General features: G+C 41.8%; 1 long non-coding RNA gene across 2 annotated transcripts in view; it reads left to right on the top strand.

The window, feature by feature from the left end:
• The window catches only part of LOC135102864 (uncharacterized), a 107,950-nt gene extending 91,380 nt beyond the window's left edge, over positions 1-16,570 (top strand). For both annotated transcript variants that reach the window (XR_010269808.1, XR_010269809.1), the window contains one exon: positions 16,507-16,570. This is a non-coding gene — a long non-coding RNA (uncharacterized LOC135102864). The remainder of the gene's footprint in view (positions 1-16,506) is intronic.
• Positions 16,571-17,500: the final 930 nt, after the last annotated feature.

The following is a 17,500-nucleotide window of genomic DNA, read 5'->3' on the forward strand; positions in this document are numbered from 1 at the left end:
GAAAACCGTGATGGGGTAGGTATGGGGTTAGCATCGCGCGCTCGTTCAAAACAAGGGGGAAAAGAGAGAGACGAGAGGGAAATAGGGAGAGAGACGGACCCAATGATAGCTGGAAAAAGGAAGCGCAGAAAGAGAGAGAGAGAGAGAGAGAGAGGAGAGAGAGAGAGAGAGAGAGAGAGAGAGAGAGAGAGAGAGAGAGAGAGAGAGAAAGGGAAGGAAAACAAGGGAATGTGTTTTCTTTCATCAGGGTCAAAGGAGGTCACTTCATGATATTTGTGGCTATTTTGAGGTTAAGCTGGTAAGGAGGAGGAGACACCCGTTGTGTAGTCAGAGAGAGAGAGAGAGAGAGAGAGAGAGAGAGAGAGAGAGAGAGAGAGAGAGAGAGAGAGAGAGAGAGAGAATAACGTGTAACACCTATTAGAAGCAGTTGATCATCAATATGGAATGTGAACCACGCAAGGCAAAAGAGCCTCTCCCATTCTCTCTCTCTCTCTCTCTCTCTCTCTCTCTCTCTCTCTCTCTCTCTCTCTCTCTCTCTCTCTCTCTCTCTCTCTCTCTCTCTCTGTCAGTAATCTCTCGCGTCGCTACACTCACACTACCAGGATTCTGCTTAATTTCCGCCAAGCATCACCGAACGTCCACCTCACAAGCATTATCTCAGCCTCCTTCTCCCCTTTATCTTCCTTCTCTTCCTCCTCCTCCTCCTCCTCCTCCTCCTCCTCCTCTTAATCTAGTCCCTCCCGCGAACGTTCATCTTCCTCCTGTTCCTCTTCTCGCTTCCTTTGTTCCTCCTTCGAGTGACATCATTCTTTCTTGCCACGTGTGTTTGATAGTAATGACGATAGCTGTAAACAAACATGAATAGGAAGAGGAGGAGAAGGAGGAGGAAGAGGAAAAAGAAGAAGAAGAAGAAGAAAAGGAAGACGTGATCCTTTACCAAATAAAAAAAAATCGAGTAATTGAATAAAAATACATGAGACTATAATGGGAGAGAGAGAGAGAGAGAGAGAGAGAGAGAGAGAGAGAGAGAGAGAGAGAGAGATTGACGTATAACCAATGAAATAAATCCCACCATTTTTTTTTATTTGTGGTAATGAAAAATGAAAAAAAAATTAAGAAAATTTGTTTTTCTGATGTTGTTGCATAAAAAAATAGTGAAATATGAGGAAAATAGTAAAGAATATGGAACATTTCCAGAAAACTTTCGAAATTAAAAAGCATTCTCTCTCTCTCTCTCTCTCTCTCTCTCTCTCTCTCTCTCTCTCTCTCTCTCTCTCTCTCTCTCTCTCTCTCTCTCTCTCTCTCTCTCTCTCACACACACATTGGGGTTCGAAGCTTGTCTTGAAACTCGCCAAGATGTTGAGTCGATACAAGGGAATCTCTATTAGTTCCAGAAAGATTAGAAGGAGGAGGAGGAGGAAAAGAAAGAAGAGGAAAAAGAAAGAACAGACAGGACAAGAGGATTAAAAAATTTTTTGTGTTGCAGAGAGAGAGAGAGAGAGAGAGAGAGAGAGAGAGAGAGAGAGAGAGAGAGAGAGAGAGAGAGAGAGAGAGAGAACGCTATCAAGGAACTTTTACGCGACACAAACACTAAAACGGAAAAGTGGCGCGCGCGCACACACACACACACACACACACACACACACACACACACACACACACACACACACACTTACAAGGAAGGCAAAGTGCAAAGTAAAGTGAAAGACATTCATAACTCTATTTAAAACTGAGATGGTGGTGTTTAGCAAGGGGCAGGAGGAGGTGGAGGAGGAGGAGGAGGAGGAGGAGGAGGAGGAGGAGAGGAAGAAGAAGAAGAAATAATGATAATACTCGCAACAACAACAACAGCAGCAAGATAATGAAGAAGACGGAAAGGTGAACAAGAAGATTAAGAAGGAAAGAAGGTGAATAAGATGATTAAGAAGAAAAGGAGAAATAAAAGGACGGGAGAAAATAAGAGAAGAAAGAATAAGGAGGAAGAGGAGGAGGAGGAGGAGGAGGAGGAGGAGGAGGAGGAGGAGGAGGAGGAGAAGAAGGAAGAGAGGGATGCATATAAGGATGGAAGAAGATGAGCAATAAAAGCAGAAATGGGAGGGAAATAAGACGTGAAAGAAAATGAGATGGAGGAGGAGGAGGAGGAGGAGGAGGAGGAGGAGGAGGAGGAGGAGGAGGAGGGCGCAGAAGCCAAAGACAAGATGAATGAGGCAGCACCATTAAAGGGAGCAGTTTGTGGTGTTGGTGCCGCTGTAACCTTTGAATGAGGTGCTTTGGGACGCCTCTCCACGCTCACCCACTCACTGCCACCTTGAGATGCATGTGACGTAGCTAGGAATGTGGCTGCAGGTGTGCGTAGGTGTGGCGAGGCGTAGGTGTGGCTGACTTGTATTCTTAACTTGTATTCTTAAGTGACTTGTATTCTTAAGCCCTTTGTACTTTATATCACTGTTTTGAAATACCGTAGACGTGAATTGTCAGGTTTTCATAGTGGTTTTCCTATCGGTAATACAGGATACTTGTTAAACTTTACCTGGCTTCATGAAAAAACTCTCAAAACCTCGATCTCTTCCACTAGAGCCTGTTAGAAGTTCTCAAGATGCGGAAACATTTGTGGGGGATTAAAACCAGTGTGAAGTGCGTACTGTGTTGCGTGTGTTTACTTCGTTTATTTAGTTGTAGCATGTAGGGTTATTTATTTAGTTTTTTTTATGTGTGTTGTCTGAGTTATTACCCGTGTTACTATCTCAGCAGCTGTATTTACCCAGTCTCTCTCTTTGTTCATGTGCACTTCTTGCCTCTATTACCTCCTGTTTGCGTCACGCCAGATAACCATATTACCACGGGAAAGGCTATATGTGTGTGTGTTATTGAGTCGCTAGAGTAAGTAAGGGCAGGATATAGGAGGAGAGAGAATGGGACACAGGTGAATCAACAGAATCCCTAACTCAGCTAGGGAAAATAATAAAAGATATGAGGAAAGGATATATGAGGAAACTGTCCTTACCAACACACACACACACACACACACACACACACACACACACACACACACACACACACACACACACACACACAATCAGTCAGTTAGAAAAAGACATATAATCACACTTCCATTTCCTACCTGTTTTATTGTGTTTTTTCTCCTCTTGTGCGCATTCCCGAGCTTATGAGAGAGAGAGAGAGAGAGAGAGAGAGAGAGAGAGAGAGAGAGAGAGAGAGAGAGAGAGAGAGAGTCGTGATTTACCTCTGAAATGACGCATCTCTCCCTTTATTGTGCTCTGGCTGCCGGGACGTCAACGGGAAAAGCGCCGCGGAAATAAAAGTAAAACAGGTTGAGTAATCCGCCGCTGCAGCGCTGAGTGGAATTGAAAGTTTTGCTTCCGCGCCGGGAATAAAAAAAAAAAAGGAGTGAATAAAGTAAAAATAAAATGGCAAGAAAAAAAGTAAATAAAATGGTCATAAAAAGAAAAAAAAATTGCCATGATCGCATTTAAAAGCAGAGCGAAAAGATTGATATGAATAAGTTCGTAAAAATTCTTAACGTGTATATATGAGATGGGAGTTTAATTCATTTGCTTTGACTTGTTTTTTTTTATGTTATTGTCTGTCTGTCTCTCCGTCTGTCTGTCTGCCTTTATTTTTTGTGTGTTTATATGTCTGTCTGCTTTACGGTCCCTGTCTCTGTCTGTCTGTTTGTCTTTGTTATATTTTTTTTGTGTGTATCTGTCTGTCTGTCTGTCTGCCTGCTTGCCTGTCTGCTTTTTTTTTGCTCGTTTGTTTGTTTGTATATCTCTGTTTGTCTGTCTGTCTGTGTGTCTATATCTGGCTGTCTTGTCGCTCATTTTCTCTCTCTCTCTCTCTCTCTCTCTCTCTCTCTCTCTCTCTCTCTCTCTCTCTCTCTCTCTCTCTCTCTCTCTCTCTCTCTCTCTCTCTCTCTCTCAGTTGACGCACCCAAAAGACTCTCCTCTTTGTGAAATTAATGTTGCTTTTCTTTATCATGGAATTATAACTCGAAAGAAATTTACACCTTTTTGTTTGTGTCTTTCCACCACCACCACCACCACCACCACCACCACCATTTTTAAGACTCTTTCGTTCTACTTCTCGTTGGCTTAGAGCTTTTGTACTGCACAATTTCAATTAGCTTTATTAGGGCGTCGGTTTCTCGACAGCATTGATTAAATGTGGAATGTTTTACCGTTTTGTTTCCGTAAGGGATCACAGTGAGTCTTTTCTGCTGTTTTCCTTGGACTTTCTATCTTTTAATGCATTGTTAATTTCTTTTCATTTTTTTTTCTACTTTGTCTCTGTTTCTCCGTTCTCTTCTTTGTTTTCTTCCCTCCTTCCTTCCTTTTCTTTTTTCGTTCTTTTTCTTCTTTCTTTCTCCCTTTCTTTACAGTTTAATTCCTTTAGTTTTTTTTTTTACTTTATCTCTGTGTCTCCGCTCTCTTATTTGCTTTCTCCCCTCCTTCCTTCCTTTTCTTTTTTTCGTTCTGTTTTCTTCTTTCTTTCTCCCTTTCCTCCTATCTTCCTTCCATCCCTGTTTTCTTTCTCTCTCTCTCTCTCTCTCTCTCTTTTTGTCTTCCTTCTTGGTTTTGCATAAAAGAATGGAGGGTAAAGGGGAAACAAAATGACCGTGCAAGACAAGAAATGAAGAGAGCAAGGAAGTAAATAATGAATGAATGAATGAATGAAGGGAGGAAGAAAGGAAGAAAGAAAGGAAGGAAGCAAGACACGATATAGAAAAAAAGAAGGAAGAAATCAAAGCTAAATATGTCACGTATACACACACACACACACACACACACACACACACACACACACACACACACACACACACACACACACACATACACACACCCGTAACATCATGGAACAACTCACAGACTCAGCTTAATGAGAATATGATGACAGGAGGAAGAAGAGGAGGAGAAAGAGGACAATGACGAGGAGGAGGAGGAGGAGGAACACGAGGAACACGAGGAGAAGGGGGAGGAAGAGGAGGAAAAGGAGGAGGAAAATATACATACGGAATGAAAGGATTACAAGAGAAAGAGAGAGAGAGAGAGAGAGAGAGAGAGAGAGAGAGAGAGAGAGAGAGAGAGAGAGAGAGAGAGAGAGAGAGAAGAATATTGCACTCTCCTGATGAATTTTGTGATGACATTCGATTTTTCTCTCACCTTTTGATAGATTGATGGGCCGCGGCGAGATGAGACGAGCGGTAACACACACACACACACACACACACACACACACACACACAGTTGCTCATAGGATATTTTACTAGGGACAGCCAAATTCACCTTATGACATTTATTTCCTCCTCTCTCTCTCTCTCTCTCTCTCTCTCTCTCTCTCTCTCTCTCTCTCTCTCTCTCTCTCTCTCTCTCTCTCTCTCTCTCTCTCTCTTCCTCCTTCCATGCCTCCTCTTATTTCATTATTTTTGTCTTTTCTTCTTTTTTTCCCTCCCTTCCTTCCATTCTGTTTCTCTTGTTTCGCTGTCCTTTCCATTTTCTTATTGTGTTGCTTCCTATCTTCTTCCCTTCTTTCCATCCTTCTCCTCTTGCCTTATCCCTTCCTTCATTCTTTCTTTTTTTATCCCATTTGTTTTTTCCAACTTTTCTACCTTCTCATCTAAGTTTATCACTATCTTCATCCTTCGTTCTTTCATTCCATTCCTTCCCTAGTCTTTCTTTTCCTGTCATTCTTCTCCTTTTCCCCTGTTCTTCCTTCTATACCTCCTCCTTTTACTCCATTCATTCTTCTCTTCCTACCTTTGTTTCATTCTCCTCTTTCCGCATATCTCCTTCCATACGTCTTTCTCTTACTTTATTCCTTCTTCTCTTCTTTCTTTCTCTTCTCTTATCGTACTCCTTTTCCTTGCCGTCTTTTATCCCATTCCTCCCGTCTTCTTTCCTTCACTAACCGTTCATTTTACCCCATCCTTCTCCCTCTTTCTGTCTCCTTTCACCCCGTCCTTCCCATCAGCCATCCCTGTCCTCGTGTTTTCCTCCCTCCTCTCTCTCTCTCTCTCTCTCTCTCTCTCTCTCTCTCTCTCTCTCTCTCTCTCTCTCTCTCTCTCTCTCTCTTATTCCATCCCTGTAAATAGCTGTATGTTAGTTAATTAGTTGGTGAGTTATGTAGTTAGGGAGTTAGTTTGTTTGTTTGTTAGGTTAGGTTAGTTACTTATATGGTTGGTCAGTTAATTGGGTAGTTGGTGGGTAGGTTGGTTAGTACAGTATGGAGTGCATGATGTGAAATTAAAAGAGTGAATTTGTAGCTAGAAAATGAAGAAAGCTAATATAAAAAGATAATTATACAAAGAAATGGATAATGAGAAACAGAAGCTCTCCCTCACCCACATCAAAAGAAAAAAAAAAGAAATAACCACACTCCCACCCGACATTCACAACCTTGTCAATCTCTCTCTCTCTCTCTCTCTCTCTCTCTCTCTCTCTCTCTCTCTCTCTCTCTCTCTCTCTCTCTCTCTCTCTCTCTCTCTCTCTCTCTCTCTCTCTCTCTCTCTCTCTCTCTCTCTCTCTCTCTCTCTCTCTCTCTCTCTCTCTCCCAACCCTCACTCACATGTTGAAACTCCACGACAACCTTTGCTTCCCCAACCCACATTCGCAATATTTAAACTCCCCAACCTCTTTCCTCTCCATTCCTTCTCTACTATACGGTGAAACCCCCCCCGATTCTCTCCCCAACACTCGTGCACGCTATAACACCCTCTCCCTCTCAAAATCTCATCCTTCCGAGTCTTCTTCTAAACCTTCCCGCAAGCTTCCAATCCATCCAGTCAATTTATAACGCTCTGGCAAAATCGTATCCCCTTTGTAGAATATCTCGTAAGCATCCTGCCACTCCACCTGCCAGCGGGGATCACGGTTCGTCATCTACGTGTGCGAGTAATTAACACTGCCTCGCCAATACGTGGAAATGCACACCTGTTCTCGCGGCGCGCCCAGGTGTGAAATTTTGTTTACGGTTTAGGGGAAAATATTTTGTTATATCTTTCATGTTTTTCTGTTGTTGTTGGTGGTGGTGGTGGTGGTGGTGGTGGTGGAGGTGGTGGTCTTGTTCTTGTTCTTCTTGTCATTATTATTATTGTTATTGTTGTTGCCTGTTGTTTTGCTTTGTGTGCTTTCTGTTTGTGTTCTTCATTTATGCTACATTTCCTTATTTTTTTTTATCTTTCAATTAATTATATTTGTACTTTTATTTTATGCTTTTTAATCCCTCTCTTTTCTTTCTTTTTATTACTATTATTATATTTGCTTATTTTATTTATTTATCTATTTATTTATTTTATTTATTTTTTTTTTTTATTTATTTATTTATTTATTTATTTTTGCTTTGTAAAAATATATGTTGGAATATTTTATAATTTATTAAGCATTTTTCTTTTAGTTACACCTTGACTACATTTTATGATATTCTTTGTTTTCACTCCACGGAAATTGTTGTTGGCTTTTTCATCATTTTTCTTAATTACGTTTTTCCTTTTTGCTTTTCTTTTCAAATCCCTTACCATTCGTTTCTCATTTCCCTCATTTTTTGCTTTCATTTTCTTGTGAAATATTTCATTCTTCATTTTTTTTAATATTATCAGTTCTGGTTGTTATATTTTATTGCTATTCTGTCTTTTTCTCTTCGTTATTTGCTTTTGTTGAAGAATAAATGCGATTCGAAGGAAGGTCGAGGTGGGAATTATTTGTATTTTTTTTCTCTTTCCTTTTTTTTGGGAGGGATACGCAGTAGGCCTTCTTAGTGCGGTCATTTGTTGCTGTCTGTTTCCTTGGAGGCATCAAGGAGGACGCTCGGGGAGGCGTCATCAGTGAGATCTTTTGTTATCATTAGCTATCCTTTTTGTTGTCCATCGAAAGGATCTTCTCTCGAGACTGATGGGGATCTTTAGGACTTTTTGGAGTGGGGAGAAGGCGTCCTTTTTTTTGCTCACTAGAAGGATCCGGTGAGACTCTGATGGACGTAGGGATCTTTGGGATGCTTTTGTTTTTATAGGATACCTTGATAGGAGTCCTTCAGGATTTTTAGGAGTCTTTATCCTTTTTGGTCTACAAGAAGGATGCGTTTTGAAGACAGATGGACGTCGGGATTCTAGAGACATCCTATTTTTTGGGAGATCTTGACGTGGGATTGTTAGGAATTTTACAAGTTACAGGTGAACATTCTCGTACTCTTCAGCGCCTCGCCTCCACTACTTCCAGGGTTATCTAGTGTAAGTCATTGGAGCTTTCATAAGTTTTCATGGTTTACGAGCTGATGTGGCAAGTATTCTGCGCCACTGGTTGGCTGAGTGTGTGGGCGTTGAGAGTGTGACCTTCAGGTGCTCCACAGGTGTGGCCCAAGGTCGTCACTCAGGTGTGGCTGGCCGCCAGGTGATTGAACTTTTCCCTCTGTGGCAGGTGTGCAGTATTGCTTAACTTTCCGATCGCTCTTCTTCTTCTCCCTTCTTTCTTTTTCCCTGCTTTATTTTCCTTTCCCTTCACCAACCTCCTCTGTTTCTTTCCTGTCCCGTTTCGCATCCTTACATTTCCATTCCTCCTCTCTCTTCTTTTTCCTTTCTCTTCACTAGCTTCCTCTGTTTCTTTTCTCTCTTTTCCCTCCCTCTCCACATTCCTCGCCTTTCCATTCCTCCTCTCCCTTTTCTACCTTCATTTTTTTTTCAGTCCTACCTCCCTTTCTTTCCTTTTGTCCCTTCCCAGCCTTTTTCATTTCCTTCACTCTCATTCCCTTCCCTTCGTCTCCCTTCCGCATTCCTCGCGAGGCATCTAACACTATTTCTTCCCGTTCCTCAGTCGTCACGTGATGAACCTTCTCTCGAAGGCCGCTCTGAGTCACACGCTCCTCGGGGACTCAATACCAGACTCATTGCCTCTCTGGGAACCTTACCTCATTCTTGTACTCTTGTGTCTTCCTCCTTGACCGCCTGCGCTCTACTCGTTGACTTTGTTTTCTAGTACATCAAAGTAACAGGAATCTAGTTTCTCTCTCTCTCTCTCTCTCTCTCTCCTCTCTCTCTCTCTCTCTCTCTCTCTCTCTCTCTCTCTCTCTCTCTCTCTCTCTCATTTTTGTCAGTTTCTTCTTACTCTGGCTGTGTTTCCCTTTTTTTGTTGTTGATGTTGCTTTTTTTCTTTTTCCTCCTCCTCTTTCTCTCCTTTCTCGTGTTACACTTTAATGGATCTTATTTTCTATTTCCTTTGCATTAACTAACACACAACTCTCTCTCTCTCTCTCTCTCTCTCTCTCTCTCCTCTTCTCTCTCTCTCTCTCTCTCTCTCTCTCTCTCTCTCTCTCTCTCTCTCTCTCTCTCTCTCCTCTTCCTTCCTTCCTTCCTTCCTTTCTTCCTGACTTCCATCCATCTGTTTTTCTTTCTAGCGCTGTTTGACCGCGATGTTGTGGCGCATTCCCCTTTTAAAATAAATCAAAATAAATCTTTTCTTCCTCCCTTTCTTCCTTCCTTTCCTTCGTTCCTCCCATCCTTCCACTTTTGCAAAGGACAGAAGGCGGGAAGCAGACGAGGACAGGCTGGGGGACGACAGTGGTAGACTTTTTTACGTAGTTTTTTGAGTGGCGTGGGCTGCTGGAGTGAGGGTCAAGTTGAGGGAGGGAGAGAGGGGAAGGGTGGGTTTGATGTGGTGGTGGAGGTTGTGGTGGTGGTTGTGGGGTAGTGGTGGAGGGCGATAGGCAGAGGACTTGACCTTTCGAGGACAAAGAAGACAGCAAGATGAGGACCACGATGTTGAGATCTGGGGGAGGAATCGAGTAACCCCTGGTGGTGGTGGTGGTGGTGGTGGGTAGTGCAGCGCCTTTATCGATCAGTCTATCACTCAGTAATTTTGTTGAGCGAGGCGCGGCTGACAGGAGTACTGCACTGTGATAGGTATCGAGAAGCATCTAATCCATGTTAATCTGTTTAGCTAGTGACTGTAGCCTCTCGTAGTGAGTGATCAGATTACTTAAGTCATTCCCCGGCTTCGTTGCGCTGCTTCGTTTTCTGTGTGTCTGCAAGTCAAGGAAGGGGGACAGGAAGGAGGGAGGGACAGGCAGAGCGACAGTGGTTTATTCAACGTTCACCTTTCAGACTCAGGTAAATTTAACGTCTTCTTCGTCCTAGAAATTATTTAATAACCAATGCTCTCTGAGGCGAGCCGGAGGGTGCGGCGTGTGTCCTCCGCCAAGCACCGCCGCCACTGCACCTCCTCTGACCTTCAGACACAGAAAACGGGAGACGATGAAGATGTTTTTGGTGCATTGCCAGCTCTGCTCAACTCCGTATCTAAAGCTTTTAAAACATAAGAACATAACAAAATGAGGGAAGCTGCAAAAAGCCATCAGGCCTACAAATGGCAGTTCTTGTATGAAACATTCCTACCTATTTCGAAATATTTTGATTTCACAATGAACATATTAATTCTTTCGCAACATCGTTTGAGTTATTTACTTACACAGGAAATGTAGATGAGAGAGTTAAATAATTGCAAAAGGCGAAATAAAACGTATAAATTATTGGTAAACGCAGCTTAAAAAAGAAAATAAATAAATAAACAAATTTTAAAAAGAGAAAAAAAAAAATAAAAAAAAGGAACGAAAAAAATAAATAACTTACAGCACAAACGTATTTTAAATATAGGATATCAAGAAAAAAGTCATAAATGCAGTTGAAGAAAAAACGGAGTGAAAGTGGTTACATGTTATATTTATTCCTCATTTATATAAATTCTGTTTTCAAGTTCTTACATTTGCCTTCCTCAGATGCAAGCACAGGCACACACCTACCCTCCCACCCCACCCACACACCCCACCCACCCAAAAACACACACACACACACACACACGCACACACACCACACACACACACACACACACACAGACACACACACACACACACACACACACACACACACACACACACACACACACACACACACACACGTAATCCCTAACCTACTAAAACAATTTAAACGAAACCTTCTTGCTGTAATATTCGTAGCATTAATTGGAAATAGATGGATTGGCAGTAGAAAGATAGATAAATATAAATAGATATATTGATTGATGCATACATGATAGGTAGATACATATATACATACATACATAGATTGATCAAATGATTGATGTATAGGTGGATAAATATGTATGCATGTAAATATATAGATAGGTTTGATTTACTGATTAATAGATGAATGGATGGATGAATAGATAGATAGATAAGAACATATAGAAAGACAGACAGACAGAAAGACTGAAAGAAAGATAGATGAATAGAAAAAAATGGAAAAAGAGGAAAATTGATTGACATTAAATGATTGATTGTTTCATTGATATAAATAGATAGATCGACAGATGGATAGATAGATAGATAGATTCACAGACATAGACAGCCAGATAGATAGACCGCTTCACAGAGAAACAACCTGACGATCACCCCGGCCTCCCTCCGGTAGATAAGTAGATTTCCTGGTAGATCGCCTGCGGAACTCTTAATGGAGAAATAATGAGATATAAAAAGATAAATGGAGCACAGTAGATGCACTTAAGAACATTATCCTTACATAAGACCTCTCTCTGCTGGGTGGAGCAGAGAGAGAGAGAGAGAGAGAGAGAGAGAGAGAGAGAGAGAGCATTACAACTAAAATCATGTTCCCTTTTGAAATAATAATAAAACGGCAGCCACCACTACCACCATTATCACCATCATCACCATCCAAATCACTGTCAGTTCTCCATCTATTACATTATCACCACCACCATCACCACCACCACTACCACCACCGCCACCTTCACCACCACCACCTACAAGCCATCTATCGCTCACACATAACCACCACCTCTTCCTCCCCCTTCCCTCCCTCTCCCTCTCTCCCTCACGCCTCACGCTAGGGCCCACAAGACCACGACGTAAGATTAATTGCAACGCGTGTTAAGCTTATACTGACGGAGGAGGCCCTAGGGGAACAGGAGGAAGAAGAGGAGGAGGAGCAGGAGGAGGAGGGGGGAAGAGAGGAGGAGCGTTTAGCTAAAGGAGGTGTAGAAGGAGGACGAGGATGTAGTACACGCTCGAGGAAGAGGAAGAGGAAAGAGAAGGAAAGAGAAAATCAAGAGTAGGAAGATAAGAAGCAGGAGAGAGAGAGAGAGAGAGAGAGAGAGAGAGAGAGAGAGAGAGAGGAGAGAGAGAGAGAGAGAGAGAGAGAGAGAGAGAGAGAGGACGAGACTTAGTAGAGGGAGAAAGAAGAAACAGGGACGAAAGAGAAGAAATGGAGGAGGAGGAGGAGAAGGAATGAAGAAGGAGGAGGAGGAGGATGAGGAGGAGGAGGAGGAGGAGGAGGAGGAGGAGGAGGAGGAGAGGGAGGAGGGAGGTGGCATTTATCGTGCAAAATCGCTATCAGGCAACACGAAACTCTATTGTCACGGAGCTAATGCCAATATCCACCTGTCTTCCCTCCCTCTCTGCCTCCTTCACTCCCTCCCTCTTCACTCCCTGCTTCATCTTCCCTCCCACAAGTCTTCACCATTCCTCCCAGTCGATTTGAGCCCCTCCTTCACTCCTCCTCCCTTCCTACCTCAATCCATCCATCACTCCATTCTATATCTCCCTTTTTCCTTCATCCCCTTCCATTCCTTCTCACCCTCCTTTCCCTTTGCTCTTCTCCCTTCCATCATCCCTCGCTGCTTTCGCTCCTTCCCTCCCTCCTTCCCTTCTTCTCTAGCGTCCTCTGTGGCTCCTCTCTCCTTACCTGGCCGAGAAATGTCAGCGCAGGCAAGCTCATGCATTAATTAGACGAGGAACGACGTGGTTCTTGCTAAGAGAGAGAGAGAGAGAGAGAGAGAGAGAGAGAGAGAGAGAGAGAGAGAGAGAGAGAGAGAGAGAGAGAGAGAGAGAGATAAATACATGATAGAATAACAGGTGCACTAACGGAATTGCATCCCTCCCTTTCTTTTTGTTTTTTTTTTTTTCCTCTCCAACTCCTTCCTGATACTAATGGTAGTGAATGGAATATATCTGTAGGCGTGGAGAGAGAGAGAGAGAGAGAGAGAGAGAGAGAGAGAGAGAGAGAGAGAGAGAGAGATGAGAGCGAGAGCGAGAGCGAGACAGCACACACACACACACACACACACACACACACACACACACACACACACACACACACACACACACACACACACACACACACACACACAGTTCGAAGAATTAGCACTAGGTTTTGAAGTATTAATGCACGACAGTTTATATATGAATAGCTTTTACAGTGTTTATATTTATTGTTTCTTTAATTAATTTCATTCCATTCACTCACTCCATTCAGTCTTTTATACTTCTGTGTACAGGAATGACGGAAAAATTCATATTAAAAGCAAATTTCTTCCTCAATTCCTTTATTTCTATCGCCAGTAGCTTGTAAGCATCAATGAATGAGTGAAGGGAAGGGAAGGAAGGAATGAAGGAAGGAAGGAAGAAAGGAAGGAAGGAATGATGTGCTTCTATCATTCATTCCTTCACTTCTGCCGTCACTTCCTATGTAAAACGTCGATGAATGAAGGATAGGGAAGTGAGAGGAGAGGTTGTTGTAGTTCATTTATTCATTCATTCACTCCCCCTCCAGCCCTCCTGTCATGTTACTCTTCCCCTCGCGTGCAAAGGGGAAAAAAAAGAGGGGAATGAAATGGAGAGAGGCTTTGTTTCATTGCTTGTTCCTTGCTTGTGTTGATGTTGTGTTCGCTGTGTTGTGTTGTGTTGTGTTGTGTTATGTTGCATCGTTATTTAAGTATTATTGTGAGAGAAAGGATTTTTTTTTCTTTATTTGCTTGTGTTAGTGCTTAGTGTTAGTGTTGTGTTGTGTTGTGTTGTGTTGTGTTGTGTTGTGCTGTGCTGTGCTGTGTTGCATTTTTAAAGACTTGGTTTTGTTATATAGAGATTGTTGTTATTTATTTTTCCGTGTTTCTGTTTCTGTTGGGCAATATTATTGTGTGTGTGTGTGTGTGTGTGTGTGTGTGTGTGTGTGTGTGTGTGTGTGTGTGTGTGTGTGTAACGTAGTGTTGTGTTGTGCTGTATTGAGAAGTTATTCAGACAAGAATGTTTATTTCTATTTTATTTCTGTCTGTGTTCGTGTTTGTGTTCTGCTGTGTTGCTCTGTGTTGTGTTTGCAGTGTGGGTCTGCGTGCTGATGCGTGTGAATTACGTAGTCACTATTACAGTAAAATACTTTTTACTACTAATGTGCCTTCCTTTCTCTCCCCTCTTCTTACACATCTTTATCCAACACCCCTCCCTTTCTCTTTCCCTCCCTTTCTTCCTCTTCCACAATTTTATCTTCTCTCCTTCTTTCCTTGCCTTTCCTTTTCTCCTGCCCATGGGGATATCCTCCTCCTCCTCCTCTTCCTCCTCCTCCTCCTCCTCCTCCTCCTACTACTACTCCTCCTCCTCCTCCACCTCTTTCTCTGACCCCAATACCTATTACATCGTCCCAAATGACATCATGGCAGCCAAGTCAGAAGAATTGATAGAGTAAGACCGTGGCTTGATCCAACGCTTCAAACGTGAAAAATGGAAATAACATTATAGTGTCAGAATCCTTTCCACGGTCAGCGACAGACAGGCTTTTTTATTATAAAGCCTTCAGCGATAATAATACGTGAGATGGAAACGTTGTGTTTGTACATTTCTGGAGTAATATGTATAACTATGTCTATCTTTATGTGGTCGACAGGTTACATTTGAAAGTTTGAGCTGCGCATCTCGGAAGATATTGATGTAATGTCGTGAGCATTCTAAGGAATAAAATAGTAGGAAAAAAAACGCGTACAGGACCACCTCAACAGCTCCATCGCAAAGCAGCACACAAAGTGACCACCGACCCAGATTACTTTATCAGTGCCTGTTATTTAAATGCGGCAGCCTGCAAAACAAATTTCAAGACTTAGAGGGAACTTGCAGCTGTGGGGTCACTATCACGTGATTGAAAGTGCAGCGACATGGCTTGCTGCATCAAACAGAAATTTAATTCCTGAATATTTCCATGATACGAATATTTAGTTGTGAAAGAGAAAATTGAGTGGTGGCGGTATTCTTTATATTCACAGCTTGCTGTGAATATAAGACCAGTGAAGACAAAGACCATTACTAAACGTTAGCACTGTCTTTCTTGAAACTGAAAGCAAATCTTGTAAAATAATGTCATGTCCCATCTACTGACCAGCTTAGCAGTCTGTACACATCGACCATAATGCATCGGAATTAATTTGTTAAACATGATTTCGTTTAGACAGTCATTATGGGCCACTGACGTACGTGCATGTCTCAACAAGACATGATCTTGACATAGATCTACTAGATAACGACTTGTTTTTAATACGTTAAAAGACCAACGTAAATTAGTAACATACTAGACCTAATATTGTCGATGAAAAAACATAATCACTGAAATTAATGTGCATCCAGCATTAGGTAGTAATGATCATAAGATAATTACTTCCAAGTTAAGATAAATGAAGCAAAGTGAAAACTAGAAAAAAAAAAAAAAACTGTCCATTAAAGACTAAATAGCACTAAACTCCATTCAGTTGCAAGTAACAATAACTGGAATAGAATTTCAGCAGAAACAAATATTGATAAACCATGGCGTGCTTCATCTCAATACTAAGCACCCCCATAAAGTTGTACATGTACATACCCTGCCACAACAGATGCGATACGTATAACCGTCAGAGTGGTGGAGCAACGAAATAAAATATAGCCTTTCTCTCCCCCTAACATACGTTACTCAGCGAAGATCCAACCAGTATGTTAGAACTAGAGAGAATCAGTTGTGAAATCAAGCGAATAATAGAACGACAAACAGAACTTTGAAGTGAAGCGAGGAAATTTTACTTGAAAGAGTTTTACATTTATGTAAATAACAGAAACGTCCTCAAATGTGGTGCCGTACCGTTCACCAGAGATGGCAATTATATGAATGACGGCAGGAAAATGCCAACAATCCTCAATAAGCATTTCTTGTCGGTATTCACTGACGAAAATTGTACTTCATTTTATTTTTCTGAGATTAGAAAAAAGAATCAGATGGCTTACTTATCACTGAAAAGATTTAAGTAAATAAAACTCATGAATGTAATGAAATCCCAAGAATTCTGAAAGTCAAGCACCACACAAGTACACTGCTATCGATCCCATTCGGCAAACCTTCAGCAGATAGTAAAGTTCATACAAATTTGAAATGTGTCAGTGTCATCTTCAGGAAAAGGACAAGTCATGGCCAGGAAAATTATCAGGACATGAGCCTTACCTCAGTTGTTCGGAAATTCATGGAAACCTTCATTCGAAACAATGTGGTGAAATGCTGTGCAAATAACAAATTGATAGATAGTAATTCACAACATGGTTTTCGCAGTGAACCTTCTTGCTTAACTAAATTGCTCATTTTTTCATCATACTCTTGAGAAGTTTGATGAATATAGATTAGTAGATGCCATATATTTTGATTTTCAGGTCTTCAATAGTGTGGTCCCATAGCGACAGAACGGTAAAACTACCCACACATGGAGGCTGAGTGGTGGAGTGGTGGAGGGGTCGCCTTGCTGAGGTGCTGCTGGATGGCGAGCATCGGATGGAAGTGAGTATAGCGGTAGTTCTCCTTTCCTTCCTTTATTATTTACTCGCACTTTCTCCACACTACATGGTGTTAATTCTTTTTCCTTCCATCCCGGTTCAGAGAGAGCGGTGGGTGGGGAGAAACCTTCACCTTTGTTATCCTTTTTCTTTTACTGTATGCTAGATAGTATATCCCTCCACGAAAACAACCTCGTGAGAACCAAAAGGCCTGCTGCTGTTTCTTCTTCCTTTGTGTTCCTTGTGTTCCTCCTCATCTTCCTCCTCCTCCTCGTCCTCCACCTCCTCCTCCACCTCCTCCTCCTCCCTCCTCCTCCTTTGAAATTTCTATGAAATTTACAAATATGCTCAAATCCTGACAACATCGTGATAGTTGGTCGTACAAACTTCACTTGAAATAACGGCATCAAGACAGCAGGTAAAAGGTTTTTTAACAATTGAGGCCAAACAATTTTACTTGTGTTGAATAATAAACGCATGAAATGGCTTGTCTTCCAGCATTGTCGATTCAGTACACGTGAAACTTTCAATTTTCTCCTTCAAAAATACTTTGAACATGACCCCTGGGTAACATAGTTTCAGATATATTCGTGTTTTTTTTTGTTATTTTTATTTTCATTTATCTTTTTTTTTTTTTTCTATTTACTTCGTCTCCTACCTTAAATAACAGGAAGGTTGCAGGCCACGGAAAAAAAAAATTAGTGAGGCCCTGAGAGACCTTTGTGTCCCACGGCAAAGGAGAATCAGCCCTGTCCGCCTCATCCTTTCGTCACGGCAAACGAGAATCAAGCTCAACTGGCCCTTCACACTTTATCCTCCCGTCATGGTTTTAAATGACTATTTTCTTCACCATCAAATAGCTTAGCGGATGACC

This window comes from Scylla paramamosain, chromosome 8 (assembly GCF_035594125.1).
Source record: "Scylla paramamosain isolate STU-SP2022 chromosome 8, ASM3559412v1, whole genome shotgun sequence".
Taxonomy (NCBI): Eukaryota; Metazoa; Arthropoda; class Malacostraca; order Decapoda; family Portunidae; genus Scylla; species Scylla paramamosain.